Source organism: Monodon monoceros, unplaced genomic scaffold (genome assembly GCF_005190385.1).
Source record: "Monodon monoceros isolate NGI ecotype Baffin Bay Population unplaced genomic scaffold, NGI_Narwhal_1 Super_Scaffold_2, whole genome shotgun sequence".
Lineage (NCBI taxonomy): Eukaryota > Metazoa > Chordata > Mammalia > Artiodactyla > Monodontidae > Monodon > Monodon monoceros.
In genome coordinates, this window is record NW_021703776.1 from 93368147 (window position 1) to 93394317 (window position 26171).

Here is a 26171-nt window from a genome sequence, read left to right on the forward strand (position 1 = left end):
GTTTGTAGGCATCTGTGTGGACCGTAAAATAAACTTCCTACTGACTTCGCACTGTCCTACCTGTGCTCTTTCCCCAAAACTTAGTCCTGTATCTGCTTAGACACCCCAGGGTTCTAAGGCACTGGAATTTCAAGAAACCTTCTCAGATATAACACATGAGCATTCACTCCCTAGCAAATGAGGATAAAGAGAAGACAGGAATTATTCTCACCATTTAACATAGGAGGGGAAATGTCCAGAGAGAGAGAACTGTCCCTAGGGCTAAAATTAAGGGTAGAACTGAGCAACGGTTCTAAGTTTCCCTCCTGTTTCAGTCCAGTTATATCCTGCTGCCCCTCTCAGTTATCTGAAAGTTCAACTCATCTGAAGTCCTAAAATTATCACATCTTATTCCTCTTCAACTGGTGGCAGGGAAAAGACTCACAAAAGTTCAGGTTTGCTAGGCTCCTAACCATGATGTCCCTTCCCTGTGCCCATGCTCTTTCCTCACAATAAGACAAAACTCAGAAAGCAAGGTGATACCAATTGTTAGCGGGCAATGAGGGGTTATGAGGACCATTCGGCGCTGCTAGCGGGAGTGTGTAAGTAGGTGCAGCCATCTGGAGAACCACCTGGCGTTACCTTAATTATGTACATACCTTCTGACCCAGCACTTCCACAACCAGAAGTGATGGTAAGAGAGACCATTTTGATCCCTGGGCCAATCTATTCTAGCTATCAAAGACAAAGTACCACTGAATGGCCGTTTCCAAACACATGCCACATCTTGAAGGACATCACCATACCCCTAAAGAATATGACTGCCAAGTCATTTCCTTAGCTGCTCATTTATGAGATTTTTTTCCTGGCACGCCATAGGGCCAGTAGTTTCCTGATAATGCAATTAATTTGAGAAATCAGTACATACCTTGATCATGTGTCCCTTGCGGCAACTTTCATTTAAAAAAATGATTCCATTGATCTAAGGAGATGTTAGATGGGTCTAGAAATCAGATACTCTGTGAGCTCTCAGACAGTGATGCTGGCTAAGACACTGCAGGCAGGAAAGAGATCCATATCTAGAATATGTATCATTCTCCGTAAACACAAGATACTGCCCGCTCAAGAGTCAAAAGGATCCAGTATAATCATTATTCTATCAAATGGTCCCTTGAGAGATGGTACTCAATTAACGGTCTCAGTATTTAGTCTGCTTTTGAAAGGTCGGCAGCTGCAACATTTAAATCACTTATGGTAGGAAGTGTATTTTTTTAATTTTAGCATATATTTTTTATTAAAGTATAGTTGATTTACAGTATCATGTAGGTTTCGGGTGTACAGCACAGAGATTCAGTTATATCTATTCTTTTTCAGATGCTTTTCCTTTACAGGTTATTACATAATATTGAGGATAGTTCCCTGTGTGATTTTAGCATACACTTTAACATCGCAGGGCATGAGTCAATGTCAATGGCAGTGATAGGAAGTGCATATTTAGTAAAAATCCCCACCTCATTAGCCAGCACACAAGCACTGGAGCAGCAGAGGACAAGAGCTGGCTGACATCCATAGAACAGGTCATCCTACCCTCTAATTGTTCAACGTCTGCTCTGTGTCAGATCCTTTCTTACAAGCACTAACGTGAGACACCAAGAACCAAGCATTCTGTGTTCACATCCACTGGTTCTTTTGATGGCTCTCCTCCAGACCTGCTGGGTCAAATATTCTAACCTTGTTCCTACCAGGCCCTGGACCAACCAGCCAAGAGATTTACCACTGCTCAAGAGTCCATGGTATATCTTTACTTCAAGTCACTTTTCCTTCCATACAAAATTGATGACCGGGTATACTGCTTGTAGCTTTGCCCACTGAGAATATTCTCCCCCAGCTGTTTTTCTAGAGTACCCCGAGTGAAGTTCAGGTGTGCCAACCGTCTACCTTTAGCTCACAAAAACAAACGGAGCCAACTCATCTGTGAAGCACACCTGGGTTTATTTCCTCCGAAACCTGAAACCTAGGAACTCCCCCCCCCCCACCGTGAGGCTGTAGGTCCAATCTGAAGGGGGGTGTAAGTGCAGCCAAAGTAGTTGACATGGGGTATGAACCACGTTTTTCTGTACCATAAGCCCTCTGGAGCCAGCTGGGTCCAATTTCAACTGTGCTATTTCCATTGTATGAAGGATTGCTGCCGTACCCACTCAAGTATACAATTTGTGGGCCTCCCAATGCCTAAGTCACAATAGGGAACTCTGGTTTCTTGGTGTTTCCTGATCAGGTATTGGGTCTCTATAATGCCCAAGTGCGCCTTTTAAAATAATTAGTTTTCTGCTGCAGAGAGTATAGGTTTGCTCCAGAATGCTGTCGGTCTGCTCTGCAGCTCTCCTGAGGCTTAGCAGAGACTACACTCAGAGTCCTTAATCTACCATGGATCTCTCTAGCACCACAGGTTCTACCAAGCAGTACGGCCAAAATAAAGGATCTATATTAGCTCGGGCAGCCGTAACAAAATACCATAGACTGAGTGGGTTAAACGACAGAAATTTATCTTCTCACAGTTCTGGAGGCTAGAAGTCTGAGATCAGGGTGCCAGCATGACCAGGTTCTAGCGAGGGCTCTCTTCCTGCACTGCAGCCACCTTCCCGCTAGCACATTTTCTTTTTTTTTTTTAAACTGTTTTACTGAAGGGTATGTCTTCTGGGCTTTCTCAAGCAGCCACGTCTCCTGATTCTCTGGCCTTATATGATATATCCATTCTGACATGTCCACCTCCCGGAGTCTTTTTTTTTTTTGGCTGCATTGGGTCTTCACTGCTGCATGCGGGCTTTCTCTAGTTGCAGTGAGCGGGGGCTACTCTTTGTTGTGGTGCGCGAGTTTCTCATTGGGGTGGTTTCTCTTGTTGCGGGGCACGGGCTCTAGAGCCCAGGCTCAGTAGCTGTGGCACACGGGCTCAGTAGCTGTGGCACACGGGCTCAGTAGTTGTGGCTTGCGGGCTCTAGAGCACAGGCTCAGTAGTTGCGGCGCACGGGCTTAATTGCTCCGCTGCATGTGCGATCTGCCCGGACCAGGGCTCGAACCCGTGTCCCCTGCATTGGCAGGCGGATTCTTAACCACTGCACCAGGGAAGCCCCTCCCGGGGTCTTCTGAATCCTTCGCAGATACTCTGGTCAGACAGTTGGACCGTATCCACATAATCTTCTTTAAGTCACCACATCTCCAGACTTCAAGGAGCCATACCAGCAGAATATCAAACTGCTTACAAGTATCTTTGCCAGAGGGCCTCTATGGTAGGCAGCTTCCAAGATCCCCAATGATCCCTGCCTCGTGGTATTCATGCCTTTGTGTAATCCCCTTCACTTGAGAGTGGGCAGGAACTATGTCTTGCTTCTAACTAGTAGAACATAGCAAAGGTGATGAGATGTCAGTTATCATATCAACAAAGGTCACATAAGATAGAGATTTCAACCTTGCTAATAGACTCCCTTGCTGAGTTGATGAAGCAAGCTGCCATTATGGAAAGGCCCACATGGCAAGGAACTGAGCATAACCTCTAACCAATAGCCTGGAAGGAACTAAGGCCCTCTGTCCAACAACTCACAAGGAACTGAATCCTGCCATCAACTACACATGCTTGAATACAGATATTTCCATAATTGAGCCTTCGGACGAGAACTGAGTCCTGACTGACACTTTGATTGCAGCCTATGAAAGATCCTAAAGCAGAGGACCTACCTAAGCTGTGCCCAGGATTCCTGACCCACAGAAACTGTGAGATAATAAATGTGTGTGTTTTTTAAAGCCATGACATGTGTGGTAATTTGTAATGCAGCAATAGATACCACACCCTCTATGTCAATAAACTCTAACCTTATACCCTGTCTTCTGTGGTACAAGACAGTTAAAAGCATTTCCACACATGTTCTCCTCATTCCTGCTGGTAGATACTGTCAGCACTGATAAGTAATCCCCTTCCCAGAACAGAGACAGTCCTTCTTTGCTTGGGCCAAGCTGATACTGACTCTACAGTTATTGGCTAAAAGCAACGAAGAGATGTAGAGGTAGATTTCAAGAGGAACAAGGCGAAAACATCCATCTCAGGTGCATAGTCTCTAGGCAAAAGGAGTCTGCTCTTTTCTAGCAACGTTCAGAGGTTCAGGGTTACCTTGGGGTAAATGTTCTCATTTGCATCTACCCAAATCTCTCCATCCCAAGTCTTAGAATCCATTCACTCCTTGTGAGTATCCTGACTTTATCATAGGAATCGTGCTAGGGTTGTGAATCCAGTTCTTTTAAAATCTGCAACCATGACAATAAAATCTTGGGCCTGATTTTCAGTATACCTGATTTTCATTAGGTGTACTGAAAATTGCAAGAGATGAGGATCTCTTTAAACTGCTCTGAACGCTTTCTGACTTTGAAATCATATGCTGAATTAATCATCAACTTTCTTGACCCTGTCACTTCTTCTAGGTTCCTATGATCAGTAACTACAGGCCAGGACTTCCCTGGTGGTCCAGTGGTTAAAAATCTGCCTTCCAATGGAGGGGACGCACGTTCGATCCCTGGTCGGGGAACTAGGATCCCACATGCCGCGGGGCAACCAAACCCACATTTTCTAGAGCCCGCATGCCACAACTAGAGAATCCGTGTGCCGCAACTACTGAGCCCGCGTGCTCTGGAGCCCGTGCACCACAACTAGAGAGAAGCCTGTGTGCCACAATGAAGAGCCCCACATGCCTCAACTAAGACCCCACGCAGCCAAATAAATATTTAAAAAAATAATAACTACAGGCATCCAATGCCACACCCTTACAATTATCCTCATCCACATATTATTCAAACACTACCTATACAGCATCCCAACCTCCCAAAAGTTAAAGTCCAAATATTTTAATGCTACAGTAGGCCAGGAACTATCTTCATCTCATTTAATACTGACAGTGGAGTTCTTGTTGCCCTATAGCAGGTGGATTGATACAACTCTGGAATCTCACCTTAAGTGAGGAACTGAGACATGAAATAGGAGGAAGAAAATACAGAGTGAGCTGATGAACACGTTTCAACTGTGGACAACTGGAACCCAAGTATGCTCGCATCGCTGAAGTTGTCCCACTTGAAGAACGAAGAGTTGGGGTCTTTTTCCATTGGCTCCCCTCCACTGTTGGCTGACAGCTGTTTTCCCAGAGCATTAACTCCCAGACACACTGTGCCCCTGCATTCCAAGAGATCCTCCAAGGGTCAAGTTGCAGGTATCTGCAGCAAGAAGCCTTAGAGTTACTGCCAGTGTCTTGTCCATATCCCTCGGATCCTACCATTTCTGTATGTGCTGAACAATTCCATCCACCATTATCTGTATATGTAGGGGAAACTCAGTTTTTCACCTGTGTAGGGAAAAATCCAGACGTTTCCTCCTCTGTTTTTCTCCTGTGCGTCTCCTTTATTTTTACACTCCTACCACACTCACACGGAACGCTTCTGTCACCAAACGTGCGGGGGTTTCCCCACACCAAGCAATTCTCTGTGACACCAGCTGGGTGTCCTACAATTCAACTTAATACTGACACCACCTACTCAGAGATAGAATCCCATCTCACAGGTTAAGGGATCAGTTCCACAAGATTCTCCCACCCCCAACTTCAGATGCCAATCACAAGCCCATGTTGCCATCTGTGCTTCTGACTGATCTATAAATCAGAGGTTCAATTACTTTGCTAGAGCAGCTCACAGAACTTAGGAAAACAGTTTACTTATGTTTACTGGTTTATTATAAAAGGATATGATAAAGGATATAGATGAACATCCAGACGCAAGAGATGTGCTGAGCAAGGTATGTGGAAAGGGGTGCAGAGCCCTCTCCAGGGACCACTCCCCCAGCACCTCAAGTGATCACCAACCTGAAAGCTCTCCAGACCCTATCTTTGTGGGTTTTCATGGTGGTATCATTACATGGGCACAATTGATTAAATCATTGGCCACTGGCTATTGACTCAACTTCCAACCCCTCTCCCCTCTCCAGAGGTCATGGCAGGTGGGACTGAAAGAGCAAGAACTACGGACGAAGACCAAATATATTATATATGAGAAATGCATTTTCATCTAAATGACCAAATATATTTTCCTTCTAAATCACAGTATTACAATCTGTATCTCTGTGCTGGTAGGTTTTTTCCAGAAATACAGAAGACCACTCCGCCCACACACACGGCAGCCTGGAAGGGCCGGGTGGGAATGCGAACTCTAACAACCCCGAGTAGCAACCTCCAACCAGTGACCGATGGAAACTGACACAGATCACCTGTGCTCTTAAGCCTCTCTGGGGGATCATAATTATGAGCGCCCACCCTCAGGATTAAGCGTCTGTCTTCCACTGTGGTAACTGGCTTCATAATGACCCTTTATTACATTCCTCTGACTATATTAATAATCACACTCCCTTGCCTATGTTCCCTAAATTTTCCAGAAAGCTAAAAAATACTTCCATTCAAATCTTCATCTCAAAGTCCGCCCGTGGGGGAACATAAACTAAGGTAAACATTTCACCGTGTTGAAGAACAGTGATGGATGAGGACAGATGACTAGAAGACCAACAGCAACTCCTAGGAAGGAAGGGAAGAGAAAGAAAACTGTTGCATCACATCAGACAGTTCTGCCATAAAATGGTTCCAAAACATTTTGACATGACTCTTTTGGTATAGCCACTGGAGCTAAGGTCACATTTTTATGGGACCTAACAACAAAACAAAAATAAAACACTAAAATTTTAGTCATTTATTAGGGTCAGCAATGGGGTGAGGGTTAAGAGGAGAAATCATTTTGAAGAAAAACTATGTAAAACCTGGAGCCAAATAGTTACCCAAAACGTACACATTAAAAGGGCCACAAATCACAGAAACGAAATACCTGCAATACCCAACAATATCAGAACCACGCAAGAATTCTAGTTCTGGACCGGGAAGCCAGGGGTCCAGGAAACGAGTGACGTAAATGCTATAAAACTGCTAGACAGGGACAGGTGACTACTGAGGCGGGAGAGACTCCCGGGATCAAGATGAAACTCCAAACCCAAACTGTGAAACACATATAGGAACTAATCACCAGGGAGTTCCCTGGTGGTCTAGTGGTTAGGACTCAGCCCTTTCACTGCGGAGGCCCAGGTTCAATCCCTGGTGGGGGAACTGAGATCCTGCAAGCCACATGGTGCAGCGAAAATAAAAACAAAAAACAAAACAAAACAAAAAACCTAATCATCGGGCATACAGTTTCAGTTAAGCGAGATGAATAAACTCTACAGACTTCCTGTTCAAATTATATCAATAGTCAACAATACTACACTGTACACTTAAACATTAGTTAAGAGGGTACATCTCAAGCATTCTTGCCACAATAAAATTAATTTTTTTAAAAAAGGAATCAAATCAACCTATTATTAAACTAACAGAACTATCTTGAAAGAGGCAGAGTTTTCTAAAGAGGCAGAAATGAAACAATAAGGGCTAAACAGGAAAAACAACCAATTAGAAACCTTGCAAATACATATATGTACTCACCGAAGTTTTCAAAGTGCAAATAAAAGGAACTGTGAAGTTGACTCAATAAATTAAATATTTGTAAATTAAAAGACAGTGTTGAAGAATTCATGTAGTGCTAGAGAAGAGCTCTGTAAGTGTATCAATTTATGCCTTTTGCTCCAGCACCCTGTCCAATTTAGCATTTGTCCCATATTTTAATTTTTTGACTATTTGCATTAAAACATGCCAGGATGGGCTGAGTACTTTCACTTTGTATTCCAACTTCTGCCAAGGTCTTCTGGGCATAAGTCATAGTAGAATGTGAGATGTTCCACTGAAAACCCAGCCGGCTATTCCCTACAGTTTCCAGAAATAGCGGGACTAATATCTCTTTTTAAAGGACAATATCCAGGGAACTTACTTCGAAAACAAAGTGTACTCATAATTGAGTGGCTTGGGACCACTGGCTCCTTCCAGCCTTGAGTGGCAGTAGGAAAGAAAACAACGCTGCTGCTCTTGCCATCTCCACCGGGCAGAGCATGGCTCATGCCGCGGGATGAGATTTGCAAGCGGGCTTCAGGCCACCAGTTGGTGAGAACAGCAGGGGGGCAATAAGAAATTATAGCTTAGGTGCAAAGTGCACAGGAAACAGAAGCTGCGCAGTTCTGCCATGGAGCAAGTAGAGAGGCGTCTGAATGTTCCTGCTATGGTACTTTTGTCATTTTTCTGTCCAGTATAAATCTACGAGTACTTATTTGTTTTATTATTGGACTTTTTTTTTTTTTTTTTTTTTGCGGTACGCGGGCCTCTCACTGTTGTGGCCTCTCCCGTTGCGGAGCACAGGCTCCGGACGCGCAGGCCCAGCGGCCACGGCTCACAGGCCCAGCCGCTCCGCGGCATGTGGGATTTTCCCGGACCAGGGCACGAACCCGCGTCCCCTGCATCGGCAGGTGGACTCTCAACCACTGCGCCACCAGGGAAGCCCCACCCTTGACTTTTTTTGCAATAAACCTTTTGGCATAATGAGCTCAAGGAAACAAGGTGTATGGTAATAAAAAATTAAGTACTGAATTTTTATTTCTCAAGAAAGTTGATAAAGAATACGTTTGTTGTCATGTACCATCTATTGCGGGGGCTATAATAGTATCACTGGTCACATGAAAAACACAGACCTAAATCTGCTGCCAGAGCATCAGCATCTACTACAAAAGTTAGTTGTTACTTTGAAAGGACTATTGACATGAGTGTACAAGTGGAGAAGGTACTTTTTTTTTTTTTTTTTTTTTGCGGTACACAGTTCTCTCACGGTTGTGGCCTCTCCCGTTGCGGAGCACAGGCTCTGGACGCGCAGGCTCAGCAGCCATGGCTCACGGGCTCAGTTGCTCTGTGGCATGTGGGATCTTCCCGGACCGGGGCACGAACCCGTGTCCCCTGCATCGGCAGGCGGACTCTCAACCACTGCGCCACCAGGAAGCCCCGAGCAGGTACATTTCATTCATAGCACTCAGGAGGCCATGACCTTTCAATTTTGGTCATATACCTTTAGTTAGATTAAACTAAGAAAAAAGGAGAGAAGACCAAATAACTAAAATCAGAAATGAAAGAGGAGGCATTACAACTCTTACCAAGAAATTAAAAAGGCTGTAAGAGACTACTGTGAACAGTTATATGCCAACAAATTAGATAACCTAGAAAAAATGGATAAATTTCTAGAACCATACAACCTACCAAGACTGAAACATGAAGAAATAGAAAATCTGAACAGACCAGTAACAAATAAAGAGACTGAATCAGTAATCAAAAACCTCCCAACAGGGCTTCCCTGGTGGCGCAGTGGTTGAGAGTCCGCCTGCCGATGCAGGGGACGCGGGTTCGTGCCCCGGTCCGGGAAGATCCCACATGCCGCGGAGCGGCTGGGCCCGTGAGCCATGGCCGCTGGGCCTGCGCGTCCGGAGCCTGTGCTCCGCAACGGGAGAGGCCACAACAGTGAGAGGCCCGCGTATCGCAAAAAAACAAAAAAACCTCCCAACAAAGAAAAGGCCAGAACCAAATGGCTTCACTGGTGATCTCTACCACACTTTTAAACAAGAATCTTTTTAAAACTCTTCCAAAAAATTAAGAGGAGGGAACACTTCCAAACTCATTTCATGAGGCTAGCCATTACTCTAAAGTTAGGCAAAGACACCACCAGAAAAGAAAACTATAGGGCAGTATCTCTGATGAACACAGATACAAAAATCCTCAACAAAATACTAGCAAACCAAATTCAACAACACAGTAAAAGGATTATACACCATGCTCAAGTGGATTTATTCCTGGGATGCAAGGATGGTTCAACATATGCAAACCAATAAATGAACTACACCACATTAACAGAATGAAGGATAAAAACACACAATCATCTCAATAGATGCAGAAAAAGCATTTGACAAAATTCAACACTCATTCATGATAAAAACGTTCAAAGAACTAGGTATAGAAAAAATGTATTGCAACATAATAAAGGTCACACATGACAAGCTCACAGCTAACATCACACTCAATGGTAAAAAACTGAAAGTTTTTCCTCTAAGATCGGGAATAATATAATGCAAGAATGCTCACTCTTGCCACTTCTATTCAACATAGTACTGGAAGTCCTAGCCAGAGCAACTAGGCAAGAAATAAAAGGCATCCAAATGGGAAAGGAAGCAGTAAAATTCCTTTAGTAAGGTTTACATTTTCAACTGCAAGTTTTATGTGCATGTACCAAAAAGGAACTGAAAGCTCTTAATGTGTTGGGTCCATTAGCAGAAGAAAAAATTCCCAGTAACGTGATCTCAGTTTTATCAGTCTTTCAAATAGAAAATTTGGTTATTTCAAATAATAGTTAGATTGTGTTCATCTGATCCATGAAATAAAATGAAAGCTTTTGGAAGTTCTTTCTGTTGAAGGTGAAATAGCTGACATTCTGGTGTGTGCTATTCAAACTCATTTAAAAAGGTAAAACACTGAAGAGAACAACTATTTGTTTGGTAGCCAATAATAGGAACACAAATTTTAGTGGAGCCCATTGTCACATTAACACTAATGTTCTCGGGCTTCCCTGGTGGCGCAGTGGTTGAGAATCTGCCTGCCAATGCAGGGGACACGGGTTCGAGCCCTGGTCTGGGAGGATCCCACATGCCGCGGAGCAACTGGGCCCGTGAGCCACAATTACTGAGCCTGCGTGTCTGGAGCCTGTGCTCTGCAACAAGAGAGGCAGTGATAGTGAGAGGCCCGCGCACCGCAATGAAGAGTGGCCCCCGCTTGCCACAACTAGAGAAAGCCCTCGCACAGAAACGAAGACCCAACACAGCCATAAATAAATTAATTTTAAAAAACATTTTTAAAAAAACTAATATTCTCAATAAATTAAGAAATCTGTGAAGCAGAAAGATAATTATAATTTGGTACAAATATAATTCAAATAGCTTTCAAACAAGCTGAGATACTTCACCAATCAAAATAGAAGCTGTAGTTGATAAGCTTTGCAAACATTTTTACATAAGCAGAGTTTATATAACTTACAAAACTTTAAAGACTAAAACTTTGGGCTTCCCTGGTGGTGCAGTGGTTAAGAATCAGCCTGCCAAGGCAGGGGACATGGGTTCGAGTCCTGGTCCAGGAAGACCCCACACGCCCATGCCATGAAGCAACTAAGCCCATGTGCCACAACTACTGAGCCTGCACTCTAGAGCCCGCGAGCCACAACTACTGAGCCTGTGTGCCACAACTACTGAAGCCTGCGTGCCTAGGGCCCGTGCTCCACAACAAGAGAAGCCACCATAATGCTGAAGCCCGCGCACTGCAAGGAAGAGTAGCCCCTGCTCACAGCAACTAGAGAAAGCCTGTGTGCAACGAAGACCCAATGCAGCCAAAAATAAATAAATAAATTTATTTTTTTTAAAAAGACTAAAAATTTATATGATGAATCTCAGATATCAAAAAATACTTCAGCATGGCAATATAGAATTTCTTTTTTTTTTCTTTTTTTTCTTTTTTTGCGGTATGCGGGCCTCTCACTGTTGTGGCCTCTCCCGTTGTGGAGCACAGGCTCAGCAGCCATGGCTCACGGGCCCAGCCACTCTGCAGCATGTGGGATCTTCCCAGGCCCAGGCACGAACCCGTGTCCCCTGCATCGGCAGGCGGACTCTCAACCACTGCACCACCAGGGAAGCCCAATTTCTCCTTTTGCTCCTTCTCATCAGTCATACTTGAGATACGTTTGAATCTTTGATGAACTACTTAATAAATGAACCTAAGTTGCCTACAATTATGTTGAATGTTTTGGTAAGCAGTTCCTGTAAATTTTGATTACTTTTGTGGAAAATATACACTGTATAATCAAAAGATTAAACAAATGGAGCAAAAAATGTTTCAGCCTATAAAGGTTTTAGTAAATTACAATGATTGAAACGCAACTTAAAAATAGGAAAACACTGACATTTAACCCTACAAAACTAAGGGAAAAAACCTAAAAACTAAACCATGTGTACTCAATGGTATAGAAGATTTAATTTCAAAATTTAAAAATTATTCTTTAGAATATCTCAACTTCTAAAAAGAATATTTAATAGAGTTAATATTTTTGATTGGGTAAATGTATATTCACCCAATGAAATAAAATAAATACCCTCAGTGAAATAAAATTAAGAAATGGAATCATGCAGAATCTGCATTTGGAATATTCAAAGGATTATGGACAGGAAAAAAAAAGTATTTGAGTTTTGTCTTATAAAATATTTTGAGGAAAACCTTTCTGAATGGAAGATAAAATATTTACATAATTCAGTACCAAAAAAGTTGGAATTGAGAATATCCTCCCTTTAACAGAATTTGCTAATGCTCAGCATGTACTAATTATCTCAGCATCTATAAAGACTATTTTCTTAATATTCAGAGGAAAACCAATTGAAGGTGTCAACAATTTCAAATGTATTAGCCATAAAATGCAACTTCAAATAATATTGCAGGCAATTTTATGACGATAAGAGAGATAAAAAGATACTGAAATATATATTATTCAGAAAAATACCAGTGACATAGTATTAGAACTATATATGACTAATAAGTTCATTAAAGTACATGAATATACAACAGGAAAATTGTTTATGTTATTTTTAGTGTTCAGCGAATCAATACAAGTAAGTAGTTTTTATTTTGCTTTAGAGATCAAGGATAGGTAGTTTTTAGAAAGACTTTTTTTAAACACTTTTTGGGACTTCCCTGGTGGCACAGTGGTTAAAGAATCCACCTGCCAAGGCAGGGGACACGGGTTTGAGGCCTGGTCCAGGAAGATCCCACATGCCATGGAGCAACTAAGCCCATGTGCCACAACTACTGAGCCTGAGCGCTTAGCCCGCGAGCCACAACTACTGAGCCCATGTGCCACAACTACTGAAGCCCGCGCACCTAGAGCCTGTGCTCCGCAACAGGAGGAGCCACCGCAATGAGAAGCCCATGCACCGCAATGAAGAGTAGCCCCCGCTTGCTGGAACTAGAGAAAGCCCACGCACAGCAACAAAGACCCAATGCAGCCAAAAATATAAACTAATTAATTAATTAATTAATTTTTTAAAATGTCTGAGAGACAGTTTTAAAGATATTATTGCTGAAAGTTTTCCAGTTTTTAAAAATATATAAAATATCATATCTAGAGCCCCTTCTGAATGTCAAGCAGGACAAATTTTAAAAATAATTATAGTCCAAATTAGACACATAGTAGAAAAAAATGCAGTAAACCAAAGAAAAAGAGATCATCGTAAAACTTACCAAAGACACAATAAAAAAGAATAACTACTAATGAATGACAGTGTATTTCTCATCAACAACAATACCAGAAACAAGAGACTGACAAATCCAAATATTTAAAGTGCTAAGGGAAAAATAGGTGTCTCTTTTACCTAATCAAATTCTCATTAAAATAAGAGCAAAATCAAAATATATCCAGACGTACAAAAACCAAGAGAACCCTACTCATGCAGGAACAGTCATCTGAAGATTAATAGATAGCTGCTGAAAATCTTTACCAAAATATATAAAGACCAAATCAGAGAGGCATGAACTTACAGGAAATAAACAGTATGGAAGATGGAAACTTGAAGAGACAATAGTAACTTCATGCATGTAGCAAGAGATGGACATTATTATAAAGGAGCATTCAGAGGGGAGAAAACGACACAAGGAATTTTAAAATATTATAGTGAAAATGAAAACGCTCAATGGAATGGTTGGAAGACAAAGTCAATGATATCTCCAGAAATTAGAACACAATGCTAGAGAGATGAAAAAATTTTAAAGGCCAACATTGAACATTAGGAATTCAGAAGAGAGAGAAGACAGAAAAAGTAAAAAGAATCATTAAATAAATGATCAATAGATTGCCCAAACTGGAAGATGTAATTTTCCAGATTAAAATCCCAATCCAGTGGGTAAAACAGGCATGCAGCAATGAATATCATGAAATGAAAATTCAGGACACTATGGACAAAAAGAAAGTATTTCATAATTCCAGAGAAAGAAATGTAAATTAAACGCAAAGGAACAAGATTGGGGTTAGACTCCTCAACAGTAACCGTGGAAGCTGGAAGAAATTCCAAGGGAAAATGTATCCCAACTTACAGTCCTATTCACAGCCATACCATTAATCAGGAAGTTAGAATAAAGATATTTTTAACATGCAAATTTGAAAAAAGAAAAAAAAAAGGATCTCCCATGCAACCTGGTGACCTAATACAAATAGACAGCCAGTTATTTCTCCAGCAAAAATGAATTTACAGTATTCAGGATTACCAAAGAATTATAATTCAACGTCTACAACCATGGTGAGCCACGTGTAAGCCCCCCACAAAAATGGAGAGGATAACTCTTTTATAGCGGGGGGGGGGGGGAAGGAAGTTAGGAGGGCTATAGTAAACAGAGAGTCCTTGGCTTTTCATTGGCTGAGTTGTGACTGCCTCTCATTGACTAAGTTCTTGCCAGGAAAGAAGAGGAAGTCTTTCTTCTTCCTGTTGGGCTCTGCTATCATCATGGGGTATGCGAGCTCCCCCTTCTGGCCTCCTGACTCTATTTTAATTGAGGTTTCTCTTCATTAATTTTTACAACCCTTTCTCAGGAAGCTATTAGAGTATGTGCTCTGCCAAAATAAGGGAGTAAACCAAGAAAAAAGAAAACATGGGAACCAGGAAAGAGAATTCACCGTAAGACAGAGGCAAAGAGAATCAAGATAATGGGTAGGGGAGAGTCTAAAACGGCAGGTGTGAGCAAGCCTAGAGAGAACCAGTCCAGATTGGAGCAGGTAGAAAGGATCAAGATGTGTCTACAAAATATAAAACACCTGATATAACTGAGCATATTGAAAAACGTGGAAGTTTAGGGTCAAATCTGGAATGAGATGGTGACAAATACATAAAAAACTAAGAAACAAAGTCCCTTTTCATTGTTCTAAGGAGAACAAAAATATGCATGTGAAACAAAAAGTAATCACAGGGTATCACATGGCTCAACTACAAATTGTATTTGCATTGTCATAATAATGTAAAAATTGAATATCATTTTAACCAATGTTATAAATGTATGGGCAGCATGAAGGTTAGGAAGTATCTGTGACTGTGTGTGTGTGTGTGTGTGTGTGTGTGTATACTAAGCTGGGGTGTGGAGAATGAAAGAGAGATAAATCCTCAACTTCCAAACTGGAAGTAAAAAAAAAATGCCCAAAACTGGGGGAAAAAAATCAAGAGGTAGCAGAATAACTAAGTTATTTAGAGACAGGGACAAAAATATCAAATAAAATAAAGGATGGGACTTCCCTGGTGGCACAGTGGTTAAGAATCCGCCTGCCAATGCAAGGGACACAGGTTTGAGCCCTGGTCCGGGAAGATCCCACATGCCACGGAGCAACAAAGCCCATGCACCACAACTACTGAGCCTGTGCTCTAGAGCCCACAAGCCACAACTACTGAGCCCACATGTCACAACTACTGAGCCCACGTGCCACAACTACTGAAGCCCGCACACCTAGAGCACGTGCTCCGCAACAAGAGAAGCCACCGCAATGAGAAACCTGCGCACCGCAATGACGAGTAGCCCCCACTCGCTGCAACTAGAGAAAGCCCGCGCACAGCAACGAAGACCCAACACAGCCAAAAATAAATAAATAAGTTTTTTTTTTAAATTCATAAAAGAGATGAAAATGGCTTCCTCTGAGTAGGGGAAATGAGATGGTAAGGGAAAACGGGTTTTTTTGTAAATGAAAAACCATGTAGAAATATGATTCTTTAAACTATGTGTACATTGAATAAAAACTAAACTAGGGCTTCCCTGGTGGCACAGTGGTTGACAGTCTGCCTGCTGATGCAGGGGACATGGGTTCGTGCCCCGGTCCGGGAAGATCCCCCGTGCCACGGAGCGGCTGGGCCTGTGGGCCATGGCCGCTGAGCCTGCGCATCCGGAGCCTGTGTTCCACACGGGAGAGGCCGCAGCGGTGAGAGGCCCGTGTACCGCAAAAAAAAAAAAAAAAACTAAACTAAAAAATGTGACCTAATTACATTATTTTTTCCTGTGTCAAGGCAACTGTTTACAAGATCACTAAATGAGATTAGCTGTACCAGGAACAAAGAGAGGCTGATTTATGGGCATACATACTATACATTAATCTTGGCCTCATCTGGCCAGGGCCCTCTACCCAACCACTGTAGGCAACTTGATCAGTAAACATACAGGCTGACTCAGTCAGAGGCCTACTTAACATGAAAAAACATACCATGCCATTAAGAGGAAACACCTTTTATACCTGTGATAGCTATAAACACTGACCTTCTTGAAGGTAGGGCCCCTGTGTTTCATTTCTGTATCCCACGTGCCTGGAATATAGCACGTGCCCAAAAATGTATTAATGTGTGCATAGTTTACCTGTTCAAAAAAATTCTCAAAGAGGAAATCATAAAGGAAGTTACAAAATATTTAGAAACACGTGACAATGTACTACACATCAAATTATACAGGGTTCATGTAACATGGTACTTAGCAGTAAATGATACACTTCTTTATTGAAAAAAATAAGAAAAACTGAAAATCAGTTTGTTAGGTGTTCAACTCAAGAAACTTTAAAGAGGTGAGAAAATAAAACTAAAGGAAGATGGAAAATTATATTAAAGATAATTGAAGAAGGGTGGCGCAGTGGTTAAGAATCTGCCTGCCAATGCAGGCGACACAGTTTGAACCCTGGTCCAGGAAGATCCCACATGCCGCAGAGCAACTAAGCCCATGCGCCACACCTACTGAGCCTGCGTTCTAGAGCCCGCGAGCCACAACTACTGAGCCCACGTGCTACAACTACTAAAGCCCGCACACCTAGAGCACGTGCTCCGCAACAAGAGAAGCCACCGCAATGAGAAGCCCGTGCACCACAACAAAGAGTAGCTCCCGCTCACTGCAACTAGAGAAAGCCCGTGCACAGCAACGAAGACCCAGTGAAGCCAAAAATAAATAAATAAAATAAATTAGTTTAAAAAAAGATAATTGAAGAAATTAATGCAACAGGAATCAAGGAAACAATGGATGATATGCAAAACCCAAAACTGAATGTTCAGGATAAGGGTCGTATATCTACTTAAACAAGCAAACCTCTAAATAGAAAGCAACAAGAAAAGACACAGACAATATGAGAAAAAAAAAAGATGGAATAACTACAGTACAGCAGAGATTTACTAGGTGAGGTTTCCAAATCTTCAAGGAAAAGATAATCCTTACTTTAAATAAATAGTTTCAGGGCTTCCCTGGTGGCGCAGTGGTTGAGAGTCTGCCTGCCGACGCAGAGGACACAGGTTCGAGCCCTGGTCTGGGAGGATCCCACATGCCACGAAGCGGCTGGGCCCATGAGCCATGATTACTGAGCCTGCGTGTCTGGAGCCCGTGCTCCACAACAAGAGAGGCCACGATAGTGAGAGGCCCACGCACCGCGATGAAGAGTGGCCCCCGCTTGCCACAACTGGAGAAAGCCCTCGCACAGAAACGAAGACCCAACACAGCCATAAATAAATAAATAAAGCAAAACTGTCAACAAGTAAAAATAAGTGAACATTATAAAATAAATAAATAAATAAATAGTTTCAGAGACTAAGAGAGAAAGCTACCCAACTCATTTTATGAAATAATTATGTCCTAAACAATGACAGTACAAGAAAACAAAGTTAAAAATAAATCTGAGGTAGTAGATGCAAAAATCTAAATAGAATATTAATGAATTGAATTCATCAGTATATTTTTAATATATTATGATTCTAGCAAACACTGCTAGTTTTTCCTCAATATTCATTTTCCTCTATCCAATGTAAAAGAAGTTTCAACCAGACACATAACTACCTACAAACAGATTGCATTTCTAAGCCTCCTTTGCAGATAAATGTTGCAATATGACTAAAGCCAGCCAGTGGTATGCAAGAACTGCTACTCTGTAGTGTACGGGAGTCTTACTTCAGGGTCATGTCCACCTCTTTCGTCTCTTCTTCTTTGCCCTTCTCCTACACTACCGCCCTGACTGCAGACGCCACCATCTTGAATCTGAGGCTGAAGGCCACACCCTAGAGATGGAGGAGCAAGGACCTGAAAGAAGCATTGTCCCTGAGGACTTGGTGAAGCAAAGTTACCGTCATCATGGACCACTTAATCATCGCGGACCAGACCTTAATATAATAGAGACTAAAGCTCTATCTTGTTTAAGCACTGCTTGCTATTGCTGTCGTTGTTATTATGTAACCAATGACTTTAGATAATTACTATTAAGAACTGTAAAATGTCAAAAAAGGTTTTCTTTAATAGCATATCTGAACCAATTATAAAATACAACTAAAGGGCTTTTATTTGATGCAAAATGTTTACGATTCCTTCTTTGCTTTTACAAAAAATTTTAAAACAACATATGTAGAAATTAGATATATAAAAATACTGAGTACAGGGGTCATTGCTGAGTCATGGAATTATGAGTCCTTTTTATTTTTTATTTAAAATGTTCTATATTTTTCATATAAAAAATCATTATTAATATAAAAACTATAATTGACCACATAGTATATTTTCATGGAATCCCAAGTAAGCAGAGTTACAGCATGCACACTGGGGGGAAAACAAACACAGAGCTTATTACATGATGAAATGGTCATGGTGACATGAAGGAAACAAAAATCTTAACAAAATCAACCATGGGGATCTCTAGAGGGTAATAAATGTGAAATGTAAACCCTGATGATCTTGTAATAATCAGTCTAGATTACCACTTGCCTCTGGATCTAGTATGATAAAAAATATAAAGAAAGAAAGAAAGAAGAGAATGTCCCTCTGTTTTTTACTTCAGTACAAAAGACGGCTGAAAGATGTGGCAGTTTCTGTGGCAGGAAACAGAAACCACAGGAAGAAAATGCTCCTCTGAAATGCTATGGTGGTTTTACTGCTGAAAAGAATCTGCTCAAACTTTTTTTCCAGAGCCGCTACTCACAGCAAAATCACTCTGAAAAGCTTGAATAAATTTGGAAGATTCACACTATCCAATTTCAAAACTTATCATAAAGTTATAAAACTTATTATAATAGTGTGTTATTTACAAAAGGATAAGTACATAGATCAACAGAACAAATAGTTGAGAAGTAGACCCACACAAATATAGACAACTGAGTTGTTTTTATTTTAACAATTTCATCAGGAGTTTATTTTTGTATTATATGAAGGAAGGCTAACTCCATTTTACTCTAAATTTTTCAACACTTTCTTTTCCTTACCTAGTTTCTTCTTTCTCACTGATGTGAGATTTAATAAATAATCATTGTATTAGTCAATATAGTTTTGGTCACACTATGGCAATACATTAACTCTAAAATCTCAGTAAACAACTGATTTTTGACAAGGGTGCCAAGGCAACTCAATGAAAAAAGAATACTTTTGTCAACAAATGGTTCTGGAACAGTTGGCTATCTGTGTGCAAAAAGCAAAACAAAAACAAGACAGAGGGCTTCCCTGGTGGCGCAGTGGTTGAGAGTCCGCCTGCTGATGCAGGGGACATGGGTTCGTGCCCTGGTCTGGGAAGATCCCACATGCCGCGGAGCGGCTGGGCCGGGGAGCCATGGCCACTGAGCCTGCGTGTCTGGAGCCTGTGCTCCGCAACGAGAGAGGCCACAACAGTGAGAGGCCCGCGCACCCCAAAAAAAAAAAAAAAAAAAAAAAAAAAGACAGAACAAAACCCTCCACATATTCCTCACACTCTATACAAAAGTTAAGTCAAAATGGATCATCAACCTAAACATAAAAGGTAAATTATAAAACTTCTCAAAGAAAACCAAGGGGAAAACTTTTTGTTGCCTTGGGACTGGCAAAGAGTTTTTCAATAAAACACCAAAAGCATAATTCATGGTATAAAAATTAATAAATTGAAACTTATCAAAATTGAAAACTTTCATTCTGTGAAAGACATTATTAAGAGAATGAAAAGCTAAACCATGGACTCAGGTTTGAACATTTGCAAAGCACAAGGTGTTAAAGATCTTATAACTAGGATATATAAAGAATTTTTAAAATTCAACAATAAGCAAGCAACTCAATTTTTAAAAAACAGGCAAAAACCTGTAAACACTTGACCAAAGAAGATATACTTATGTCCAATTGGCATATGAACAGATGTTCAACATCACTAGTCATTAGGGAAATGCCACTTAAAATCACAATGAAATACCACTATACATTTTTTTAAATGACTTAAAAACAAACAAACAAAACATTGACAATTTAAATTAGATCTTGGAAGAGGACACTAGTTGAAAACTGGAAAATCCAAATCAAGCCTACAGTTTCACTAATAGTATTGTAACTAGGCTAATTTCTTAGCTTTGATCATTGTACCATGGTTATTTACGTAAGATGTGAGTATATGCGGAAGCTGGGAGAAGGGTATATGGGAATTCTCTGTACTGTCTTTACAACGCATCTCTGCGTCAAAAACAACTTCAAAATCATAAGTTAAAAATATAACCAAATAAACTGGACTTTTTAAAGCCATTCTTTCTGTCCTTAAGGCTACAGCTTTCTTCATGAGTTTTCCTTGGTTAGAAATACACTTGAATACATCAGGATATATTTAGCAAACTGGATATGCCATTTAGGTATTGGTCCACCAGTTCTACTTTAAAAGATCACCTCTTCGCCTAGAAAGGTTACTTCACCCCCACTTTAGCCTAACTTTGGGAATTCCCATCAACAACATTCTTCTTTCCATTGCAGGAAGCAACACTGCCAGAAGCTATGGCAAGCACAGCCTCTTCGAAAATGCCTTTGATGATTGCAGCAACATGGAGGCAACTAGAGATTATCATACTAAGTGAAGTAAGTCAGAAAGAGAAAGACAAATACCATGTGATACCACTTACATGTGGAATCTAAAGTATGGCACAAATGAACCTATCTATGAAACAGAATCAGACTCACAGACATAGAGAACAGACTTGTGGTTGCCAAGGAGGAGGGGGGTGGGAGAGGGAAGGGCTGGGAGTGTGGCATTAGCAGATGTAAACTATTATATATAGGAGGGATAAACAACAAGGTCCTACTGTATAGCAGAGGGAACTATAGGCAATATCCTGTGATAAACTGTAATGGAAAAGAACATAAAAAAAGAATGTCTATATGTGTATAACTGAGTCACTTTGCCATACAGCAGATTGGCACAAGATTGTAAATCAACTATATGTCAATAAAAAAATAAAATTAAAAAAATGCCTTTGATGATGTACACAGCCCGTGCTCCTGCTGACTACCTCTCTGAAGCACCCAACACTGTGAAACCCACCCCCAGCTGAGGTTACTCCAGTCCTGTGTCTCCTTCCTTTGTCCTCTGTCTCCCACCAGTGTTTCTCTAACAGAAACACAAAGAACTGCTGTGTTTTCATGCAGTCTCACTGTTCACGTTCCCACACTTGATTTGGGCATCAGACCTGCAAGAGTTCAACACTTACTGGGTGGTGGAACTGCCATTTCTCTGCCTGTCTCTCATTATACAGAACTTCTCTGAAATTCTGAATTCACTGGTCTGGTCGTTCACTCACCAGCAAGTATCTAGGTACTGGGGTTAAGAGCTAGGAATGAGATACAGTTGTTAATAAAGAAACAACAAACCCCAAACGGAGTCACTTGTGCTAAGTCCCACATCAGCAAACCAAGACTTAATATCTAACCTAATTGCAGTTTCAGCCTCTCTCAGGAATGTGACCTTTAACCAACAGATCTGGAATTACCCGGTCAGCACTAGAGGGGTGACCCCCACCTTCCCCCAAAAGGAAGGTGACCCTGCCTGAAACAATCCACTCTTAACTAGAAACTTCCCTTTTCTGCCCCCTCCTGCCTGTAAAGTTCTTCCATTTTTTACAGCTCCTCCGAGCTCCTTTCTACTTGCTCGATGGGATGCTGCCCGATTCATAAATCATTGAATAAAGCCAATTCGATCTTCAAATTTACTCAGTTAGAATTTTTTTTTTTAACACAGTGATGAGCAAAACAAATAAAAAGAGAGGCATCAAACTCTTCAGAGAGTGTATCCCATTATCCCTCACACTCTTGGAAGCCTGGGTCAGCAGAAATGGAGGAGAGCCAGGGACAAGAAAAAGCCTCTTGAAAACCAAATCAGAGGTCCTGAAACACTACAGACTTACTTGTACAACTGGGTGGGAACAAGCAGAGAGTAGCAGTTGTTTATTATTGTACACTGTATTCGAGGGAAACATTTGGAGTTCAAGAATAGAGATTTAAAGATGAGATGGTAAAATTCATAACAACTTGTCCAAAACAGGCCAGAAAACCTTAAGTTTTCGCCTTGTTTAAAAGAAGTCCTAAGTAAAGGGAAAACCAAATATTATGAAAAATTTTGGAGACATTTCACACACCAACCTTCCCTTTATTAGAATTACTTCATTATCATTACTTTAGAGTTATGTACACTCATAAAAGTTGATTTATTCTGAGTTGAGAAGTCCGTTTTATCATCATGTGTATTGTGCTTACATTTTAAAATCAGAAACAACTTCCCCAAGATAAAACTGATTCTTCAACTCTTTTGGTTTTAATATTCCAAAATAGACTAGGTGACTTGGGGTATTATTTTTACCCTATGTTGATTTGCCTACCTTGTAAAGGAACAAGGAACTTTTCCTTCAACCCTTATTTTCCCAGTGATTTGTTTAAAATGAAAGGTAAATGTGTGTTTGTGTGCACACAAGTGTGTGTGTGTACAATCATTTTTATATAAAGATTTATTATCTCTCAATTTATTTTGTAAAAGAGGTTTGTCTCAGAAAATCAGTGTCTTCTTGCTTTACTATTGTGATATCGTGATTTATAATAAGAAATACATTTGGTCTTTGCCCCCTTTTCTGGCACAGAGCTCCTAAAACCCTTGGAATTTCCTCAGTGAGATCAACAAAAATGCCTTTGTTATGTGTTAACAAGGTGACTTTTGGAACACACCTAAGGATGGGGACTGATTGCCAGGAAAACCAACTGTGAATACGAGGTTGGAACTTTCAGTCCCACCCCCAGGTTTCCAGGAAGTGGGGAGAGGCTGGAGGTTCAAACAATAACCAATGGCCAATGATTTAATCAACTGCACCTATGTAACAAAGCCTCCATTAAAACCCAAAAGGACTGGGTTCAAAGAGCTTTCAGACTGGTGAACACATGAGGTGCTCGGGGTGTGGCACCCCAAAGGGGGCGTGGAAGCTCCATGCCCCTTCCCACAACCTTGCTCTATGCATCTCTTCCGTCTGGGTGTTCATCTATGATCATAACCTTTTATCATAAATCGGTAAATGTAAATAAAAGCTGTTTTCTTGAGTTCTGTGAGCCACTCCAGCAAATTAACTGAAACCAAAAAGAGGGTCATAACTCTAACTTATAGCCAATAAGTCTAGGTGACAACCTAGACTTGGGACTGGCATCTGAAATGGAGGGCAGTCTGGCGGGACTGAGCCCTTAACCTGTGGATCTGATGTCATCTCCAGGTAGATAGTATCAGAATTGAGTTAAATTGTAGGGCACCGAGACAGCGTTGCAGAATTGCTTGCTGTGGGGAGAAAAAACCACACGTGTTTAATGACCAGAAGTGTCCAAAGTAAAGTGTTCTGTGTGAGCAGTGAAAAAAAAAAATCTCACAGGTGGGTTTTTTTTCCAACTCAATTATTCTTCCCTTAAGCCCTGAGGGCATCGCAAAAGACCATCAGGATAAAAAGTTACAGTTAAGCCAACCCTGCCTTCAGTCTTTGGTGCACACAACAGGATCCACAGGGGTAAGTAGTGTAACATAGTGGGTAAAACAAGGACTCTGGGACCATGTGACTCAGGTTTGAATCCCAGCTCTCTCTCTCCTTCTCCATCTCCCTCTCCCTCTTTGACTTTGGACAAGTTATTTAGCCTCAGTTTCCTCCCCTGCAAAATGGAGATAATAAAAGTACCTTCTTCAGAGGGTTGCTGTAAGGCTTAAATTTCATGATAGGTATAAAGTGTTTGGACAGGGCCTAGCCCATAGCTATAAATATCTGAAGTTATTATTACTTTCAATCAGTTCCCCGAGGTCACAAATGAAACGCAGTTATATGGTGACTTAGTGGACAGATGGCTGACTTAACTAGAGCTATTAAAGAACACAGCTCTCAACACTATGTTAGTGATTTATAAAGGAGCGTCTACTCAAGTTCCTCCCTGGGCCCCAGGATTGAACTCACACACAAGTGCATCCAAAGGACACATGGGAGAGGATTAGAAAACAACTCCTTCCATCATTTGCATCTCCAGATTTAGAACTAAGAGTCCTAAAATAAACAAATGGAGTAGATTTGGAAACGATGCATCCACTGCTTCTTCTTTTGTCGTGAATAGTGGGAGATCTGCCCATCACACGCTAGGGAGACATTTTCCTCCAGACACCAAAGAGAAGCAACAACTCAGGATGACTGAAACCTGCAATCCCCCAGAAGATCAACTGTCACCATCTCGCATCATTTTGATGTGAATCATTATAGGCACCGAATGCGTCCTTGGTATCACTGCAAATAGGTTCATTGTGGCTATAAATACAGCAGAATGGATTCACAACAAGGCAGTTTCCACAAGTGGCAAGATCCTGCTTTTCCTGAGTGTAACCAGAAGAGTGCTACAAAGCTTCATGATGCTAGAACTCACCTTCAGTTCAACAACCCCACACTTTTATAATCAAGACATTCATCGTATATGATACGTTCAAAGGAAGTTTCATGTTCATAAATTATTGTAGCCTCTGGTTTGCTGTCTGGCTTAGATTCTTCTACTTCGTGAAGATGGCGGATTTCTCCTACCCCCTTTTCCTCAAGCTGAAGTAGAGAATTTCTGGATTGACGCCCTGGCTTCTGTGACTATCAGTGTTTGTTTCCTTGGGCCACAGTGTGTTCTTCCTCAGAAACATCCACACTGTGCATTGCAACCATCCTTTTTCGAGCCCCTCCTTCAACTCCACTAAGAAAAATTACTTCACTGAGACCAATGTGCTCAGCCTGGCTCTTTTCTTTAACATGGGAATCTTCGTTCCTCTGATCACGTTCATCCTGGCTGCCACCCTGCTGATCATCTCTCTAAAGAGACACACCCTACACATGGAAAGCAATGCCACTGGCTCCAGGGACCCCAGCATGGAGGCTTATGTGGGGACCATTAAAGCTAACAGCTATTTTCTCATTTTCTAAATTTTCAATGCAGATGCTCTATTCCTTTCCATGTCCGACATCTTTGATATCAATAGTTCCTAGAATATTTTGTGCAAAATCATCATGGCTGCCTATCCTGCTGGCCACTCCATTCTACTGATACAGGACAACCCTGGGTTGAGAAGAGCCTGGAAGCGGCTTCAGGCTCGCGTTCACCTTTACTTAAGAGTGGACTCTATGATCCACACCCAAAGCACCTACCCCAACCAGCTCTGCCTTTCCCTCACCTAGATCTCTCTCTTCCTGCCTCCTTTCTTCCCCAAAACTGAACTGATCCTTTCACTCGATGTGTTTTTTGTATTGGAATTGGACCTTCATTCCTCTTTTGCTTCATGGGCACAATCTTAGTGATGCTTGACATATGCTTCACCTAAGTCTTCCATTTCTACCTCCCCTTTCTCTATCTAAAGCAGTGGTTCTGGACACTGGCTACACATTAGAATCTCTAGGGGAAATTTTTTTAAAAAAACACCCATGTCCAGGCCTGACCCCAGATCAGTGAAGCCAGGATTTCTGGTGTTTGAACTTGGACAATCTGTTCAGTTCTCAAGGTGATCCTGATGTGTAGCCAGAGTTGATGTAGCCACCAAAATAAAGGAAGGCTTTGCAACTTGAACTTCTTGCAACTCCTCTCTTTCCCCATCCGCATGTCTTTTAAACAGATTCAGATTATTCGGGAAGCTTTCTGAGTAACAGCTGGAAATGCATTTTATCTCCATCCTCCAAAGACATAATCTGAATAATTTGGAATATTTATCAAAATTAACGGTACATAAAATATCTTTCAACCTAAAAATTACTAAGAACTTTTCCCATAGATAAGATATGGTTTTATATATATATATATATATATATATATATATATATATATATATATGGAAAAGAATATGTGCAGGAAGAT

At 41.3% G+C, this 26171-nt stretch overlaps 1 pseudogene; it reads left to right on the plus strand.

The window, feature by feature from the left end:
• The first annotated feature begins 538 nt into the window (after positions 1 to 538).
• LOC114901389 lies at positions 539 to 25501 on the plus strand (annotated as a pseudogene).
• The last annotated feature ends 670 nt before the right edge of the window (positions 25502 to 26171 follow it).